The 14841-nt window shown below is 48.8% G+C and overlaps 2 long non-coding RNA genes across 2 annotated transcripts; one reads left to right on the plus strand and one right to left on the minus strand.

Annotated features, from left to right (window-relative positions):
* Positions 1-1573: 1573 nt before the first annotated feature.
* Positions 1574-4456, minus strand: LOC309622413. The gene is made up of 2 exons (XR_014240841.1): positions 3922-4456; positions 1574-2144 (listed from the first exon to the last, which is right to left on the minus strand). It is a non-coding gene; the product is annotated as an uncharacterized lncRNA (long non-coding RNA).
* A 140-nt stretch (positions 4457-4596) lies between these two features.
* On the plus strand, positions 4597-9244 carry LOC309622414. Its single transcript, XR_014240842.1, has 3 exons — positions 4597-6303; positions 7187-8075; positions 8959-9244. It is a non-coding gene; the product is annotated as an uncharacterized lncRNA (long non-coding RNA).
* Positions 9245-14841: the final 5597 nt, after the last annotated feature.

Here is a 14841-nt window from a genome sequence, read left to right on the forward strand (position 1 = left end):
GTAAAGCCTCGAATAGCCTGCCGAAGCGGAAGCTTGGAGCAGAGTCCTTGAAGCATTAGCTTTAGGTCTGTTTTCTTTTAAGGTTAGTAAGGTTTCAAGACACCGAGGACCTCGCGTGGGCACCCTATTCCCTGCAAGAACACCTAGTTCCGGCAGGCTCCACTAGGCTGCTAAGAAACATCCAGGCCCGGAAACCTTTCCCAGTCACTCTGTGTATGCTGAGTGTAGGGCAACACACTGCACTCTTCCTTGGGAGACCTAGGTTTCCTCAGCACTCCAAAAGCTCCGGGAAATCTGTTCTCTCACACCCTACATGTCATGCAAATCTGCCTCATAGCCCTAGGCTGAGCGGCACTGAGGAACCAAAACTGCTTTGCATTCCTCGTCCAGAGTCATACCTTAAGACCCCATACTTACAGGAGAAAGTCGGCTTGCGTTTCTGCCTTAACCACAGCACAGATGTTCCTCTTACACTGCAGGGTGTTAGAAGAAGCTAAGCCCCGATAGCGTACCTAGAGCGTTCCTTGGGAGAGGCAGTTGGCTACACGGAGAACTCCGTGTCAAGGTAACGTTATTCAGGGCAGGGACCAGTGTGTAGCTACAGTGTATATTTACCTGGAGAAATCACCAGGAGGTAGGCTGCGTGTTCGCTGGAAACGTGGACCTGATGGCACAGGTCTTGCTTTCCCATTTTGAATGCTCCATTCATGCTGCCTTAAAACTACCTAAAAAACAGTTTTAGGACGTGTCTCTAGCCACTGTAGGCAGGGCTCTGGGAAGGGAACGAGTGTTCTCTACATCAACAGGGTGCTTTCATAGCCTGGGTTGGTGCTCCTCCTGAGACGCTCTAGAGCTAAAAGGAAACTTGACGTGAGTCCTTTCCTCAAGGTAAAGCCTCGAATAGCCTGCCGAAGCGGAAGCTTGGAGCAGAGTGCTTGAAGCATTAGCTTTAGGTCTGTTTTCTTTTAAGGTTAGTAAGGTTTCAAGACACCGAGGACCTCGCGTGGGCACCCTATTCCCTGTAAGAACACCTAGTTCCGGCAGGCTCCACTAGGCTGCTAAGAAACATCCAGGCCCGGAAACCTTTCCCAGTCACTCTGTGTATGCTGAGTGTAGGGCAACACACTGCACTCTTCCTTGGGAGACCTAGGTTTCCTCAGCACTCCAAAAGCTCCGGGAAATCTGTTCTCTCACACCCTACATGTCATGCAAATCTGCCTCAGAGCCCTAGGCTGAGCGGCACTGAGGAACCAAAACTGCTTTGCATTCCTCGTACAGAGTCATACCTTAAGACCCCATACTTACAGGAGAAAGGCGGCTTGCGTTTCTGCCTTAACCACAGCACAGATGTTCCTCTTACACTGCAGGGTGTTAGAAGAAGCTAAGCCCCGATAGCGTACCTAGAGCTTTCCTTGGGAAAGGCAGTAGGCTACACGGAGAACTCTGTGCCAAGAAAACGTTATTCAGGGAAGGGACCAGTGTGTAGCTAGAGTGTATATTTACTTGGAGAAATCACAAGGAGGTAGGCTGCGTGTTCGCTGGAAACGGGGACCTGATGGCACAGGCCTTGCCTTCCCATTTTGAATGCTCAATTCATGCTGCCTTGAAACTACCTAAATAACAGATTTAGGACGGGTCTCTAGTCACTGTAGGCAGGGCTTTGGGAAGGGCACGAGTGTTCTCTCCATCAACAGGGTGCTTTCCTAGACTGGGAGGGAGCTCCTCCTGAGACGCTCTAGAGCTAAAAGGAAACTTGACGTGAGTCCTTTCCTCAAGGTAAAGCCTCGAATAGCCTGCCGAAGCGGAAGCTTGGAGCAGAGTCCTTGAAGCATTAGCTTTAGGTCTGTTTTCTTTTAAGGTTAGTAAGGTTTCAAGACACCGAGGACCTCGCGTGGGCACCCTATTCCCTGCAAGAACACCTAGTACCGGCAGGCTCCACTAGGCTGCTAAGAAACATCCAGGCCCGGAAACCTTTCCCAGTCACTCTGTGTATGCTGAGTGTAGGGCAACACACTGCACTCTTCCTTGGGAGACCTAGGTTTCCTCAGCACTCCAACAGCTCCAGGAAATCTCTTCTCTCACATCCTAGATGTCATGCAAATATGCCTCATAGCCCTAGGCTGAGCGGCACTGAGAAACCAAAACTGCTTTGCATTCCTCGTACAGAGTCATAACTTAAGAACCCATACTTGCAGGAGAAAGTCGGCTTGCGTTCCTGCTGTAACCAAAGCACAGTTCTTCCTCTTACACTGCAGGGTGTTAGAAGAAGCTAAGCTCCGATAGCGTACCTAGGGCGTTCCTTGGGAGAGGCAGTTGGCTACACGGAGAACTCCGAGCCAAGGTAACGTTATTCAGGGAAGGGACCAGTGTGTAGCTAGAGTGTATATTTACTTGGAGAAATCACAAGGAGGTAGGCTGCGTGTTCGCTGGAAACGGGGACCTGATGGCACAGGCCTTGCCTTCCCATTTTGAATGCTGAATTCATGCTGCCTTGAAACTACCTAAATAACAGTTTTAGAACGGGTCTCTAGTCAGTGTAGGCAGGGCTTTGGGAAGGGCACGAGTGTTCTCTCCATCAACAGGGTGCTTTCATAGCCTGGGAGGGAGCTCCTCCTGAGACGCTCTAGAGCTAAAAGGAAACTTGACGTGAGTCCTTTCCTCAAGGTAAAGCCTCGAATAGCTTGCCGAAGCGGAAGCTTGGAGCAGAGTGCTTGAAACATTAGCTTTACGTCTGTTTTCTTTTAAGGTTAGTAAGGTTTCAAGACACCGAGGACCTCGCGTGGGGACCCTATTCCCTATAAAAACACCTAGTTCCGGCAGGCTCCACTAGGCTGCTAAGAAACATCCAGGCCCGGAAACCTTTCCCAGTCACTCTGTGTATGCTGAGTGTAGGGCAACACACTGCACTCTTCTTTGGGAGACCTAGGTTTCTTCAGCACTCCAACACCTCCAGGAATTCTGTTCTCTCACGCCCTACATGTCATGCAAATCTGCCTCATAGCCCTAGGCTGAGCGGCACTGAGGAACCAAAACTGCTTTGCATTCCTCGTACAGAGTCATACCTTAAGACCCCATACTTACAGGAGAAAGTCGGCTTGCGTTCCTGCCTTAACCACAGCACAGATGTTCCTCTTACACTGCAGGGTGTTAGAAGAAGCTATGCCCCGATAGCGTACCTAGAGCGTTCCTTGGGAGAGGCAGTTGGCTACACGGAAAACTCCGTGCCAAGAAAACGTTATTCAGGGCAGGGACCAGTGTGTAGTTACAGTGTATATTTCCTTGGAGAAATCACAAGGAGGTAGGCTGCATGTTCGCCGGAAACGGGGACCTGATGGCACAGGTCTTGCTTTCCCATTTTGAATGCTCCATTCATGCTGCCTTAAAACTACCTAAAAAACAGTTTTAGGACGTGTCTCTAGTCACTGTAGGCAGGGCTCTGGGAAGGGAACGAGTGTTCTCTACATCAACAGGGTGCTTTCATAGCCTGGGTTGGTGCTCCTCCTGAGACGCTCTAGAGCTAAAAGGAAACTTGACGTGAGTCCTTTCCTCAAGGTAAAGCCTCCAATAGCCTGCCGAAGCGGAAGCTTGGAGCAGAGTGCTTGAAGCATTAGCTTTAGGTCTGTTTTCTTTTAAGGTTAGTAAGGTTTCAAGACACCGAGGACCTCGCGTGGGCACCCTATTCCCTGCAAGAACACCGAGTTCCGGCAGGCTCCACTAGGCTGCTAAGGAACATCCAGGCCCGGAAACCTTTCCCAGTCACTCTGTGTATGCTGAGTGTAGGGCAACACACTGCACTCTTCCTTGGGAGACCTAGGTTTCCTCAGCACTCCAACACCTCCAGGAATTCTGTTCTCTAACGCCCTACATGCCATGCAAATCTGCCTCAGAGCCCTAGGCTGAGCGGCACTGAGGGACCAAAACTGCTTTGCATTCCTCGTACAGAGTCATACCTTAAGACCCCATACTTACAGGAGAAAGGCGGCTTGCGTTTCTGCCTTAACCACAGCACAGATGTTCCTCTTACACTGCAGGGTGTTAGAAGGAGCTAAGCCCCGATAGCGTACCTAGAGCGTTCCTTGGGAGAGGCAGTTGGCTACACGGAAAACTCCGTGCCAAGAAAACGTTATTCAGGGCAGGGACCAGTGTGTAGCTACAGTGTATATTTCCTTGGAGAAATCACAAGGAGGTAGGCTGCATGTTCGCTGGAAACGGGGACCTGATGGCACAGGTCTTGCTTTCCCATTTTGAATGCTCCATTCATGCTGCCTTAAAACTACCTAAAAAACCGTTTTAGGACGTGTCTCTAGTCACTGTAGGCAGGGCTCTGGGAAGGGAACGAGTGTTCTCTACATCAACAGGGTGCTTTCATAGCCTGGGTTGGTGCTCCTCCTGAGACGCTCTAGGGCTAAAAGGAAACTTGACGTGAGTCCTTTCCTCAAGGTAAAGCCTCGAATAGCCTGCCGAAGTGGAAGCTTGGAGCAGAGTCCTTGAAGCATTAGCTTTAGGTATGTTTTCAGGTTGGTAAGCTTTCAGGACACCGAGGACCTCGCGTGGGCACCCTATTCCCTGCAAGAACACCTAGAATCGGCAGGCTCCAAGAGGCTGCTAAGAAACATCCAGGCCCGGAAACCTTTCCCAGTCACTCTGTGTATGCTGAGTGTAGGGCAACACACTGCACTCTTCCTTGGGATACCTAGGTTTCCTCAGCACTCCAACGGCTCCAGGAAATCTCTTCTCTCACGTCCTACATGTCATGCAAATATGCCTCATAGCCCTAGGCTGAGCGGCACTGAGAAACCAAAACAGCTTTGCTTTCCTCGTACAGAGTCATAGCTTAAGACCCCATACTTACAGGAGAAAGTCGGCTTGCGTTCCTGCCTTAACCACAGCACAGATGTTCCTCTTACAAGGCAGGGTTTTAGAAGAAGCTAAGACCCGATATCGTTCCTAGAGCTTTCCTTGGGAAAGGCAGTAGGCTACACGGAGAACTCTGTGCCAAGAAAACGTTATTCAGGGAAGGGACCAGTGTGTAGCTAGAGTGTGTATTTACTTAGGAGAAATCACAAGGAGGTAGGCTGCGTTTTCGCTGGAAACGGGGACCTGATGGCACAGGCCTTGCCTTCCCATTTTGAATACTCAATTCATGCTGCCTTGAAACTACCTAAATAACAGTTTTAGGACTGGTCTCTTGTCACTGTAGGCAGGGCTTTGGGAAGGGCACGAGTGTTCTCTCCATCAACAGGGTGCTTTCATAGCCTGGGAGGGAGCTCCTCCTGAGACGCTCTAGAGCTAAAAGGAAACTTGACGTGAGTCCTTTCCTCAAGGTAAAGCCTCGAATAGCCTGCCGAAGCGGAAGCTTGGAGCAGAGTCCTTGAAACATTAGCTTTAGGTCTGTTTTCTTTTAAGGTTAGTAACGTTTCAAGACACCGAGGACCTCGCGTGGGCACCCTATTCCCTGCAAGAACACCTAGTTCCAGCAGGCTCCACTAGGCTGCTAAGAAACATCCAGGCCCGGAAACCTTTCCCAGTCACTCTGTGTATGCTGAGTGTAGGGCAACACACTGCACTCTTCTTTGGGAGACCTAGGTTTCTTCAGCACTCCAACACCTCTAGGAATTCTGTTCTCTCACGCCCTACATGTCATGCAAATCTGCCTCATAGCCCTAGGCTGAGCGGCACTGAGGAACCAAAACTGCTTTGCATTCCTCGTACAGAGTCATACCTTAAGACCCCATACTTACAGGAGAAAGTCGGCTTGCGTTCCTGCCTTAACCACAGCACAGATGTTCCTCTTACACTGCAGGGTTTTAGAAAAAGCTAAGCCCCGATAGAGTACCTAGAGCGTTCCTTGTGAGAGGCAGTTGGCTACACGGAAAACTCCGTGCCAAGAAAACGTTATTCAGGGCAGGGACCAGTGTGTAGCTACAGTGTATATTTCCTTGGAGAAATCACAAGGAGGTAGGCTGCGTGTTCGCTGGAAACGGGGACCTGATGGCACAGGTCTTGCTTTCCCATTTTGAATGCTCCATTCATGCTGCCTTAAAACTACCTAAAAAACAGTTTTAGGACGTGTCTCTAGTCACTGTAGGCAGGGCTCTGGGAAGGGAACGAGTGTTCTCTACATCAACAGGGTGCTTTCATAGCCTGGGTTGGTGCTCCTCCTGAGACGCTCTAGAGCTAAAAGGAAACTTGACGTGAGTCCTTTCCTCAAGGTAAAGCCTCGAATAGCCTGCCGAAGCGGAAGCTTGGAGCAGAGTCCTTGAAGCATTAGCTTTAGGTCTGTTTTCTTTTAAGGTTAGTAAGGTTTCAAGACACCGAGGACCTCGCGTGGGCACCCTATTCCCTTTAAGAACACCTAGTTCCGGCAGGCTCCACTAGGCTGCTAAGAAACATCCAGGCCCGGAAACCTTTCCCAGTCACTCTGTGTATGCTGAGTGTAGGGCAACACACTGCACTCTTCCTTGGGAGACCTAGGTTTCCTTAGCACTCCAAAAGCTCCGGGAAATCTGTTCTCTCACACCCTACATGTCATGCAAATCTGCCTCATAGCCCTAGGCTGAGCGGCACTGAGGAACCAAAACTGCTTTGCATTCCTCGTCCAGAGTCATACCTTAAGACCCCATACTTACAGGAGAAAGTCGGCTTGCGTTTCTGCCTTAACCACAGCACAGATGTTCCTCTTACACTGCAGGGTGTTAGAAGAAGCTAAGCCCCGATAGCGTACCTAGAGCGTTCCTTGGGAGAGGCAGTTGGCTACACGGAAAACTCCGTGCCAAGAAAACGTTATTCAGGGCAGGGACCAGTGTGTAGCTACAGTGTATATTTCCTTGGAGAAATCACAAGGAGGTAGGCTGCATGTTCGCTGGAAACGGGGACCTGATGGCACAGGTCTTGCTTTCCCATTTTGAATGCTCCATTCATGCTGCCTTAAAACTACCTAAAAAACCGTTTTAGGACGTGTCTCTAGTCACTGTAGGCAGGGCTCTGGGAAGGGAACGAGTGTTCTCTACATCAACAGGGTGCTTTCATAGCCTGGGTTGGTGCTCCTCCTGAGACGCTCTAGGGCTAAAAGGAAACTTGACGTGAGTCCTTTCCTCAAGGTAAAGCCTCGAATAGCCTGCCGAAGTGGAAGCTTGGAGCAGAGTCCTTGAAGCATTAGCTTTAGGTATGTTTTCAGGTTGGTAAGCTTTCAGGACACCGAGGACCTCGCGTGGGCACCCTATTCCCTGCAAGAACACCTAGAATCGGCAGGCTCCAAGAGGCTGCTAAGAAACATCCAGGCCCGGAAACCTTTCCCAGTCACTCTGTGTATGCTGAGTGTAGGGCAACACACTGCACTCTTCCTTGGGAGACCTAGGTTTCCTCAGCACTCCAACGGCTCCAGGAAATCTCTTCTCTCACGTCCTACATGTCATGCAAATATGCCTCATAGCCCTAGGCTGAGCGGCACTGAGAAACCAAAACAGCTTTGCATTCCTCGTACAGAGTCATACCTTAAGACCCCATACTTACAGGGTAAAGTCGGCTTGCATTCCTGCCTTAACCACAGCACAGTTCTTCCTCTTACAAGGCAGGGTTTTACAAGAAGCTAAGACCCGATATCGTTCCTAGAGCTTTCCTTGGGAAAGGCAGTAGGCTACACGGAGAACTCTGTGCCAAGAAAACGTTATTCAGGGAAGGGACCAGTGTGTAGCTAGAGTGTGTATTTACTTAGGAGAAATCACAAGGAGGTAGGCTGCGTGTTCGCTGGAAACGGGGACCTGATGGCACAGGCCTTGCCTTCCCATTTTGAATGCTCAATTCATGCTGCCTTGAAACTACCTAAATAACAGTTTTAGGACGGGTGTCTAGTCACTGTAGGCAGGGCTTTGGGAAGGGCACGAGTGTTCTCTCCATCAACAGGGTGCTTTCATAGCCTGGTAGGGAGCTCTTCCTGAGACGCTCTAGAGCTAAAAGGAAACTTGACGTGAGTCCTTTCCTCAAGGTAAAGCCTCGAATAGCCTGCCGAAGCGGAAGCTTGGAGCAGAGTGCTTGAAGCATTAGCTTTACGTCTGTTTTCTTTTAAGGTTAGTAAGGTTTCAAGACACCGAGGCCCTCGCGTGGGCACCCTATTCCCTGTAAGAACACCTAGTTCCGGCAGGCTCCACTAGGCTGCTAAGAAACATCCAGGCCCAGAAACCTTTCCCAGTCACTCTGTGTATGCTGAGTGTAGGGCAACACACTGCACTCTTCCTTGGGAGACCTAGGTTTCCTCAGCACTCCAAAAGCTCCGGGAAATCTGTTCTCTCACACCCTACATGTCATGCAAATCTGCCTCATAGCCCTAGGCTGAGCGGCACTGAGGAACCAAAACTGCTTTGCATTCCTCGTACAGAGTCATACCTTAAGACCCCATACTTACAGGAGAAAGTCGGCTTACGTTTCTGCCTTAACCACAGCACAGATGTTCCTCTTACACTGCAGGGTGTTAGAAGAAGCTAAGCCCCGATAGCGTACCTAGAGCGTTCCTTGGGAGAGGCAGTTGGCTACACGGAGAACTCCGTGTCAAGGTAACGTTATTCAGGGCAGGGACCAGTGTGTAGCTACAGTGTATATTTACCTGGAGAAATCACCAGGAGGTAGGCTGCGTGTTCGCTGGAAACGTGGACCTGATGGCACAGGTCTTGCTTTCCCATTTTGAATGCTCCATTCATGCTGCCTTAAAACTACCTAAAAAACAGTTTTAGGACGTGTCTCTAGCCACTGTAGGCAGGGCTCTGGGAAGGGAACGAGTGTTCTCTACATCAACAGGGTGCTTTCATAGCCTGGGTTGGTGCTCCTCCTGAGACGCTCTAGAGCTAAAAGGAAACTTGACGTGAGTCCTTTCCTCAAGGTAAAGCCTCGAATAGCCTGCCGAAGCGGAAGCTTGGAGCAGAGTCCTTGAAGCATTAGCTTTAGGTATGTTTTCAGGTTGGTAAGCTTTCAGGACACCGAGGACCTCGCGTGGGCACCCTATTCCCTGTAAGAACACCTAGTTCCGGCAGGCTCCACTAGGCTGCTAAGAAACATCCAGGCCCGGAAATCTTTCCCAGTCACTCTGTGTATGCTGAGTGTAGGGCAACACACTGCACTCTTCCTTGGTTGAGCTGGATTTCCTCAGCATTCCAACAGCTCCAGGAAATCTCTTCTCTCACGTCCTACATGTCATGCAAATATGCCTCATAGCCCTACGCTGAGCGGCACTGAGAAACCAAAACAGCTTTGCATTCCTCGTACAGAGTCATACCTTAAGACCCCATACTTACAGGGTAAAGTCGGCTTGCGTTCCTGCCTTAACCACAGCACAGTTCTTCCTCTTACACTGCAGGGTTTTAGAAGAAGCTAAGCCCCGATAGCGTACCTAGAGCTTTCCTTGGAAGAGGCAGTAGGCTACACGGAGAACTCCGTGCCAAGAAAACTTTATTCAGGAAAGGGACCAGTGTGTAGCTAGAGTGTATATTTACTTAGAAGAAATCTCAAGGAGGTAGGCTGCGTGTTCGCTGGAAACGGGGACCTGATGGCACAGGCCTTGCCTTCCCATTTTGAATGCTCAATTCATGCTGCCTTGAAACTACCTAAATAACAGTTTTAGGACGGGTCTCTAGTCACTGTAGGCAGGGCTTTGGGAAGGGCACGAGTGTTCTCTCCATCAACAGGGTGCTTTCATAGCCTGGGAGGGAGCTCCTCCTGAGACGCTCTAGAGCTAAAAGGAAACTTGACGTGAGTCCTTTCCTCAAGGTAAAGCCTCGAATAGCCTGCCGAAGCGGAAGCTTGGAGCAGAGTGCTTGAAGCATTAGCTTTACGTCTGTTTTCTTTTAAGGTTAGTAAGGTTTCAAGACACCGAAGACCTCGCGTGGGCACCCTATTCCCTGTAAGAACACCTAGTTCCGGCAGGCTCCACTAGGCTGCTAAGAAACATCCAGGCCCGGAAACCTTTCCCAGTCACTCTGTGTATGCTGAGTGTAGGGCAACACACTGCACTCTTCCTTGGGAGACCTAGGTTTCCTCAGCACTCCAAAAGCTCCAGGAAATCTGTTCTCTCACGCCCTACATGTCATGCAAATCTGCCTCATAGCCCTAGGCTGAGCGGCACTGAGGAACCAAAACTGCTTTGCATTCCTCGTACAGAGTCATACCTTAAGACCCCATACTTACAGGAGAAAGTCGGCTTACGTTTCTGCCTTAACCACAGCACAGATGTTCCTCTTACACTGCAGGGTTTTAGAAGAAGCTAAGCCCCGATAGCGTACCTAGAGCGTTCCTTGGGAGAGGCAGTTGGCTACACGGAAAACTCCGTGCCAAGAAAACGTTATTCAGGGCAGGGACCAGTGTGTAGCTACAGTGTATATTTCCTTGGAGAAATCACAAGGAGGTAGGCTGCATGTTCGCTGGAAACGTGGACCTGATGGCACAGGTCTTGCTTTCCCATTTTGAATGCTCCATTCATGCTGCCTTAAAACTACCTAAAAAACAGTTTTAGGACGGGTCTCTAGTCACTGTAGGCAGGGCATTGGGAAGGGCACGAGTGTTCTCTACATCAACAGGGTGCTTTCATAGCCTGGGAGGGAGCTCCTCCTGAGACGCTCTAGAGCTAAAAGGAAACTTGACGTGAGTCCTTTCCTCAAGGTAAAGCCTCGAATAGCCTGCCGAAGCGGAAGCTTGGAGCAGAGTCCTTGAAGCATTAGCTTTAGGTATGTTTTCAGGTTGGTAAGCTTTCAGGACACCGAGGACCTCGCGTGGGCACCCTATTCCCTGTAAGAACACCTAGTTCCGGCAGGCTCCACTAGGCTGCTAAGAAACATCCAGGCCCGGAAACCTTTCCCAGTCACTCTGTGTATGCTGAGTGTAGAGCAACACACTGCACTCTTCCTTGGGAGACCTAGGTTTCCTCAGCACTCCAACATCTCCAGGAAATCTCTTCTCTCACGTCCTACATGTCATGCAAATCTGCCACATTGCCCTAGGCTGAGCGACCCTGAGAAACCAAAACTGCTTCGCATTCCTTGTACAGAGTCATATCTTAAGACCCCATACTTACAGGAGAAAGTCGGCTTGCATTCCTTTTGGTACCGAATCACAGTTCTTCCTCTTGCGCTGCAGCGTTTTAGAAGAGGCTAAGCCCCGATAGCGTACCTAGAGCGCTCCTTGGGGGAGGGGGGTGGCTATATGCATAACTCTGTTCCAAACAAAAGAAGGAAAGTTGGAGGTTGCAATTCTTTTGTACGTGCTCGTCCTTCAGTAATCTTCAGTGAATTGGCTAACCCATTTGACCCCTAGCATCAAGTTAACGTTGTTTTGTATCATGCCACAGGTTGGCATGCAGCAAAATGGATGTAGCGTTATTCACTGTGGCTCCTGAGCTCTAGGAAACATTCCAGGTCTCTTAATACTGGCGGATCTGCACTATGATGAGAAAAGTACAAGAAGGACGGCCTGTGTGTCTGGGGAGTTGTGAGCAATGTAGCGTTGGGAACAGCTAGATCCCGAGGCATGGGAGGTGAAGGGCTATTTGTTTTAAACCTGTAGAATGTGGTAACTTGAAACAACTCAAGTATCTCCCTTCTAAAGCACCTTGTTGGTTCAAAATAGAGAAAGAAACAGCAGGGTCAATGCTCTGTGGGCCCTTTTGTAAATAAGGCTTGAAGGGAAACTTTATTTTCTTCATTGGTTTTTAGAGAGTTGCGGGCTCAGTTTTCCCTGACATACCCTGTAGTTGCACATGTTCTCTTCATACCACAATTGCCTTTGTGATGACAAGTGAGTTTCTAGGAAAGATAGTTGGAAGTTGCCATTCTTTGGTAGGTGCTCGTCCTTCAGTAATCTTCAGTGAATTGGTGAACGCATTTGACGACTAGCCTCAAGCTAATGTTGTTTTGTATCATGCCACAGGTTGGCATGCAGCAGAATCCATGTAGCGTTTTTCAGTGTGGTTCTTGAGCTCTAGGAAGCATTCCAGGTCTCTTAGAAGTGCCGGGTCTGCACTAGGATGAGAAAATTAGAAGAAAGACGGCCTGGATGTTTGGGCCTTTGTGAGCAACGCCGAGTTGGGAACAGCTAGATGCCGAGTCAGGGGTAGTGAAGGGCTTCTTTGGGTAAACCTCTAGATTGTGGCAAGTTGAAACAACTGAAGTATCTCCCTTCTAAAGCACCCTTGAGTTACAAAGTACAGAAAGAAATAGCAGGGTCCAATCTCTGCGGACCCTTTTGAAAATAAGGATTGAAGGGAAACTTTATTCTCCTCATTGGGATTTAGAGAGTTGCATGCTCAGTTCTCCCTGAGAAACACTGTAGCTGCACATGTTCTCTTCACGGCACAATTGCCTTTGTGATGACAAGTGAGTTTCTAGGAAAGAAACTTGGAGGTTGCCATTCTTTGCTGGTGCTCATCCTTCGGTAATCTTCAGTGAATAGGCGAACCCGTTTGACCACTAGCCTCAAGCTAAACTTCCTCTTGTATCATTCCACAGGTTGGCATGCAGCAGAATCCATGTAGGCTTATTCAGTGTGGTTATAAACTCTAGGAATCATTCCAGGTCTCTTAGTACTGGTGGATCTGTACTATGATGAGAAAAGTAAAATAAGGATGGCCTGTGTGTCTGGGGAGTTGAGAGCAGTGTAGCGTTGGGAACAGCTAGATGCCGAGTCATGAGAGGTGAAGGGCTATTTTTATTAAACCTGTAGAATGTGGTAACTTGAAACAACTCAAGTATCTCCCTTCTAAAGCACCTTGATGGTACAAAATAGAGAATGAAACAGCAGGGTCAAGGCTCTGCGGGCCCTTTTGTAAATAAGGCTTGAAGGGAAACTTTATTTTCCTCATTGGGATATAGAGAGTTGCGGGCTGAATCCTCCCTGAGAAACACTTTAGCGGCACATGTTCTGTTCTTAGCACAATTGCCTTTGTGATGACAAGTGAGTTTCTAGGAAAGAAACTTGGAGGTTGAAAATCTTTGGTAGGTGCTCATCCTTCAGTAAACTTCAGTGAATTGGCGAGCCCATTTAACTCTAGCCTCAAGCTAACGTGCCTCTTGTACCATGCCACCAGTTGGCATGCAGTAGAATCCATGTAGCCTTATTCAGTGTGGTTCTTGAGCTCTAGGAAGCATTCCAGGTCTCTTAGTACTGGCGGATCTGCACTAGGATGAGAAATGTACAAGGAGGAAGGCCTGTGTGTTGGGGGAGTTGGGAACAGTGCAGCTTTGGGAACAGCTCGATAGTGAGTCATGGGAGATGAAGGGCTTCTTTTCTTAAACCTCTAGAATGTGGTAAGTTGAAACAACTCAAGGATCTCCCTTCTAAATCACCTTGGAAATACAAATTAGAGAAAGAAACAGCAGGGTCAGTGCTCTGCAGGCACTGTTGAAAATAAGGCTTGAAGGGAAACTTTGTTTTCCTCATTGGGATGTAGAGAGATGCGGGCTCAATTCTCCCTGAGAAACACTGTAGTTGCACATGTTCTCTTCATAGCACAATTGCCTTTCCGATGTCATGTGTGTTCCTAGCAAAGAAAGTTGGAGGGTGCAATTCTTTGGTACGTGCTCGTCTTTCAGTAATCTTCAGTGAATTGGCTAACCCGTTTGACCACTAGCATCAAGCTAACGTTGTTTTGTATCATGCCACAGGTTGGCATGCAGCAGAATCCATGTAGCTTTATTCAAGTTGGTTCCTGAGCTCCAGGAACCATTCCAGGACTCTTAATACTGGCGGGTCTCCACTGGGATGAGACACATACAAGAAGGACTGCCTGTGTGTTTTGGATGTTATGAGCCGTGCAGTGTTGGGAAAAGGTAGTTGCCGAGTCATGGGAGGTGAAGGGCTTCTTTTGTTAAACCTCTAGAATGTGGTAACTTGAAACAACTCAGGTATCTCCCTTCTAAAGCACCTTGGTGGTACGAAATAGAGAAAGAAACAGCAGGGTTAATTCTCTGTGGGCTCTTTTGTAAATAAGGCTTGAAGGGAAACTTTATTTTCTTCATGGTTTTTAGAGAGTTGCGGGCTCAATTTCCCTGACATACCCTGTAGTTGCACATGTTCTCTTCATACCACAATTGCCTTTGTGATGACAAGTGAGTTTCTAAGCAAGGAAATTGGAAGGTGCCATTCTTTGGTAGGTGCTCGTCCTTCAGTAATCTTCAGTGAATTGGTGAACGCATCTGACGACTAGCCTCAAGCTAATGGTGTTTTGTATCATGCCACAGGTTGGCATGCAGCAGAATCCATGTAGCGTTTTTCAGTGTGGTTCTTGAGCTCTAGGAAGCATTCCAGGTCTCTTAGAAGTGCCGGGTCTGCACTAGGATGAGAAAATTAGAAGAAAGACGGCCTGGATGTTTGGGCCTTTGTGAGCAATGCCGAGTTGGGAACAGCTAGATGCCGAGTCAGGGGTAGTGAAGGGCTTCTTTGGGTGAACCTCTAGATTGTGGCAAGTTGAAACAACTGAAGTATCTCCCTTCTAAAGCACCCTGGAGTTACAAAGTACAGAAAGAAAGAGCAGGGTCCAATCTCTGCGGACCCTTTTGAAAATAAGGATTGAAGGGAAACTTTATTTTCCTCATTGGGATTTAGAGAGTTGCATGCTCAATTCTCCCTGAGAAACACGGTAGCTGCACATGTTCTCTTCACGGCACAATTGCCTTTGTGATGACAAGTGAGTTTCTAGGAAAGAAAATGGAGGTTGCCATTCTTTGCTGGTGCTCATCCTTCGGTAATCTTCAGTGAATAGGCGAACCCGTTTGACCACTAGCCTCAAGCTAAAGTTCCTCTTGTATCATTCCACAGGTTGGCATGCAGCAGAATCCATGTAGGCTTATTCAGTGTGGTTATAAA

The sequence above is a fragment of the Balaenoptera borealis genome (assembly GCF_965194805.1).
Source record: "Balaenoptera borealis genome assembly, contig: HAP1_SCAFFOLD_2530, whole genome shotgun sequence".
Lineage (NCBI taxonomy): Eukaryota > Metazoa > Chordata > Mammalia > Artiodactyla > Balaenopteridae > Balaenoptera > Balaenoptera borealis.